The sequence below is a fragment of the Chiloscyllium plagiosum genome, unplaced genomic scaffold (assembly GCF_037043375.1).
Source record: "Chiloscyllium plagiosum isolate Xiang-an unplaced genomic scaffold, Cpla_swu_hap1 HiC_scaffold_44, whole genome shotgun sequence".
In the NCBI taxonomy this organism is placed as follows: domain Eukaryota; kingdom Metazoa; phylum Chordata; class Chondrichthyes; order Orectolobiformes; family Hemiscylliidae; genus Chiloscyllium; species Chiloscyllium plagiosum.
The window spans coordinates 43,734,998-43,739,715 of NW_028270182.1; the positions used below are offsets into that span (position 1 = coordinate 43,734,998).

Consider the following 4,718-nt stretch of genomic DNA (forward strand, 5'->3'; position numbering starts at 1 on the left):
ATTGTTCAACGACTTGATGACTCTAGAACAACCGCAAAAACTTTGCAAATAATTCCGTCAAGACGATTTCAAGTTCCTAATCTTCGGTTAATCTTCCTCTCTTGTGCTCACAAGTTCATTACCTGATGTCAGAACTTACGGATTAGTTGCTGGATCTATTCCTGTAAATTGGTTCTGCATTCTTTCTAATTCCGATTTTTTTTACGAATGTAGCTAGTGTTTATGGACTTAGCATCAATTTTTCTAATACCATATTTCGATGAATATTAAAACACAACAGCATATCTAATTTGGCACCAGATGATGAGAAATTGAGTCAATATCGATCGGACGCAGTGAGACAATGATCCTCTCTTCGTGTGGTGTACATCCGTGACTCTATAATTCGACGAAGAATCATTCCCACAACTTCAGCTGTGTCAGAATCTAGTTTGCGGTGAAAGCCTGTCAATCTGCTAAGGTAACGTTCGTCTGGGTCTCTGCAAAGGATTTTGCGAAATCTTTGGGTCTTGACAATTTGTTCTTCCAACAAATGAATTCAGTTGTTTTACTATTAAAATTGGCCATCTTGCCATAGCTGTGATGGCCGAGAGGTTAAGGCGTTGGATTTGAAATCCACTGGGGTCTCCCTGCGCAGGTTCGAATCCTGTTCACAGCGTACAATCTTTTAAAAGTCATTAATTCCTTTGCAGGATTTGGTTTTCGTGGAGCTTGAGCTTTGCATTCAATCGAAAGTAAATTTTCAACTGTGAAGAATCCGAAGTAATTTCAAGACTGCCCCAGTCATCTAATTGAATAAATTATATGTCGAGACACAAAAAGCCACCAACTTCCAACACGAATCAGTTTCAACGCATTTGTCGAACTATCGTGAAATTTGGATGTTCGGGGGGTGGAATTCAGCAAAACAAGAAGCAATGCAATACAATTACCTGCAGGTGATGATTTTCTTTTAAGGATCAGTTGAAAGTCAAGCTGAGAAGGTTCAACCTAATTTACAGCTGACTCTCAAGGCCAATAATCTATTATATCAGCAGTCAATGAATTCGAAAAAAAAAAACAGCTCCATGTGTGGAAAGGAACTCGACTGATCCAGGTTCCTGGCTTGTGATGTGAAAGGCAAGGCGATATCAGCGGAGGAGAATTTTCTGGAAATATTAGAAATGGAATGTTAACGGTCTTCTGCTCTCCACATTCGTAAGAAACTGTGCATTAAGAACTGAAATTGAAAATTAACGATGAAAATCAGACTTGACCCTTTGCTTGTGGTGTAGCTTTGTTCAGAACAATAGGTTGTTGTTGAGGCTAAAATTGACCAAAATAATTGATGGGGAACTTATCCACGGCCTTCGTTGGAGCAGTTGGTGTGGAGAGTTCAGCTTGAAGAACCAAATGCCAATTATTCATCCTGGCTGTCTGGATTGCTTAGATAAACATACTCCCAGCTTAATGAGAAAACATTTGCTATCAGAGCTGAATGTTTCCATGTCAGCATGTTCCGATATGAGAAGACACTCCATGGAGTAGATGTGACTTAAATTTTGACTCTAACATCAGAGATGTTGACACATTTCTGCACCAAAACAGCACTACCAGTGGTATCAAATCTAACTGAACAAAGGACTAGTCACTTAAACATTTCCTGTCTGCAGACTCTGCCAATGGACCGTTCAGGCCCGATGTAGGAATAGGGCGTGGTGACATCTGTTCGCAAGTGGATCACTTCATTCTTGCTCACGATCCATAAACCGTAATTCATTTTGAACTTCTTAGCCATCAGCATGGTCAGTGGTACATAATGCACAGGTTTGCTTCTCGAAAGAAAGAGCGAAATCGTATTCAATGCAGACGCAAATTCAAGTTGTCCCTGGTCGACCAGAAGACAGATGTCGTGAAACAAAGTGAATACAGAAAACAATCAATGTTTTCGGGGAGTCAACAAGATGTCCTGGAAGAACGGAAACATATATTTGGAACTAAAGTCACATACCACTTCCACAGACTAAATGTTCTTGAACTGTTATCTTAATTTGACCTTCATGCCCATCATTGCTGCAAACATTATCTTAATAACTCAGACCTTTGTGTTCTTTGATATTCTCTGCTTCATGTTTCTCTTGATTTTGAAACTAAAACCGAGCAATAATAATGCACCCTATTTCACATGCAAAGATCAGAAGATCAATTTATAAGAGAACAGAAATAAAGCTACGTCTGTCTTGCGAGAGAAAACACAGTTACCATTTCGACTCCAAAAAGTCTTCTTCAGAAGTCTGCGCAATGAACTCGAAATAGTAGACCGAAAATGAAAAAAAGAAGCCAAAATGCCGCGAATACACCACCCGCAAGTGCCTCAAGTCCTACTCGAATATGCTGGATTACTACCATCAACATCAGTGGAGAACGGAACAAAGCTCATTCTGCAGTTGTCAACCTGTTATGACGTAGTTTGTAAAGTCAGAAATCTGATTGGGTAAAAAGCGGGATGAAAGCGGGATATAGGAAGTCTGAAAAAGCAAGTGCGTGCTTTGCTTTGAAGAAGGTTGGCAGTGATTAAAATGGAAATTAACTACAGTGAGGGGGGCTTAATTAATACTCAGAATCATTGCAACACACAGGGACGCAATTCTTTTTGCTAGGTTTCTGTTCTACCATTTTATAATCACGACTGCTGTCGGGTTTGGTTTCCATTCCAGGCTTCGGTGACATCCTGATGGAAGTTTGCACATTCGCCCAATTTCTGCGTGGTTGCTCTGGTTTGCTGCCACATTCTAAACATTTGCAGGTTATTTGGAATCGCCATTGAACGCACACGGTTACAGAGACAGTGATGTCTCTGTAGTAGGAGTGTCTGGATAGGACGTACTTCAGAGGATTTTTGTCTGGGGTCAGGGTCAGGGTCTTCTGTTTCCTGGGTGAGCTACATGGACAGAGAGGGGTCAGGGTCTTCTTCCCTGAGGGAGATACGTTGACAAAGTTGGGTTTGTTGCTCTTACCTGTGTCAGTCACGCAGATACAGAAGGGTCAGTCTGCCCTTCCCTGGGCGAATTTCTTTCACAGAGTGGTGACAGTCTGCTCTTCGCTGCCTGAGTGAAATAGAAAGAGCGGGGTCAGTATTATCTTCCCTCGATAATTTATGTTGACAGTCTGGCTTCCGTCTGCTCTTCCGTGGCGAGTTACATTGGTAGAGTGGGGTTAGTGTTCATTCATTGGGTGAGTGCCATAGACAGAATGGGATCAGTCTGCTCTTCCCTGAGGGAATTACATTTATAGAGTGGGGTCAGACTGCTCTTCAGAGAATGACTTATATTGACAGTGTGGGATCAGTCTGCTGAGTTACACTGAGAGTGTGGGGTCAGTCTGCCCTTCCTTGGGTGAGTAACACTGACTGAGTGGCGTCAGTTTGCTCTTCCCCCAGTGAGTTACATTGACAGAGTGGAGTCAGGAGTGGCGTCTTTGAGGAGTTCACAAAAGTAACTCGTCCCCTACATCTTTGGGATAATTAGGGATGGGCAGTGAATCTTATCTCATTGAAAGACAACTGTGTCCCAGAAATGCATTTCTAATAATTGCATGTACTAATTCGACACTGCAAGCGGTCGGGAATAATTTGAGCAGAGGTGCAGGGTAGAATAATTAAAGTCAAATGCACTGATGCCGAGGATACATGACACAAGATGTGAATGTGGAGCTGATGGTGCAAGGCTCAGTGTCAGTGCTATTGGTTCAGCATTTATTTCTCACTGTTCGCAATGACTCACACACCACTGCTGTCAATTCACAACAATGAGCCTGTTCATCTTGGTTGGAAAATCCCTGCGTGTGTATTAACGTGGTTAATGGAACGCGAGAGGAGATGAGCACATCCGCTTTATTCTGTTCGTTTAAACAGATGAAAATATCGGTTGGATGCCAATGCAAGAGGATACTGTCTTTTTCTGTGCCTTTTCAATGGGGCATGCTCAGCATTGAAATGTCTGCTTTTGCACAAGCAGAGTTAGATTGCCATTCATACTGAGCAACGCTAATACAGAAAACGCGTTTACGAATTCCTGTGATCAAGTGGTTCAGATATTGCACGTATGGACGACAAATCTGGCTTTTAACGTGGCGCCGTGGCTTAGCTGGTGAAAGCACCTCCCATCACACTGGTACCTGCTCATTGTATTGAAAGCTCGTTATTTCTCGCAAGTATTGTGTTGCTGATCGAGAAACTCAGTGTCTGTTTGAATTGCTTTATATTCTGATTTAGAGTTCCGGCTTCATTTTCCGGGTTGAAATCCAGTAGTGTACGTTGCTCTTTTTAACTACTATTTTAACCTGGAGATTCTTCCCGCAGTTCCACAAGCACTTCTGCTTCTCATCCTCTTATTCTCATTCCTTTATTCCCAGTTTTGTGGAAATTAAGTGGTGAGGCAGGAGACACTGCAGCGTTCCCGGGGAATGTTGTGGTAATGGCACTGACATCACGACATGATCACCCTCATTCTCTGCTGTCACCATTCATTTGTTGTACACCAACATTAAATGCATCCTTGTTCTTCTTCAGCTATCATGTAATTACTTTATTTTTCTGTTGGATAAGGAATTCAACTTTAACTTCGAAAGGGTCTTTAGATTTTGAGGAAGAAATGTCTCCTTGCCTCAGGTCGAAGTGACAGATGCATTATCCAGAGAATGTGAGACTACTTCGACCGACTCCAGCCAGGCGTCAGAAA

The 4,718-nt window shown here is 42.1% G+C and overlaps 1 non-coding gene across 1 annotated transcript; it reads left to right on the forward strand.

The window, feature by feature from the left end:
• Window positions 1–576: 576 nt before the first annotated feature.
• On the forward strand, window positions 577–658 carry trnas-uga (transfer RNA serine (anticodon UGA)). Its single transcript has one exon. It is a non-coding gene; the product is annotated as a tRNA-Ser (tRNA).
• The last annotated feature ends 4,060 nt before the right edge of the window (window positions 659–4,718 follow it).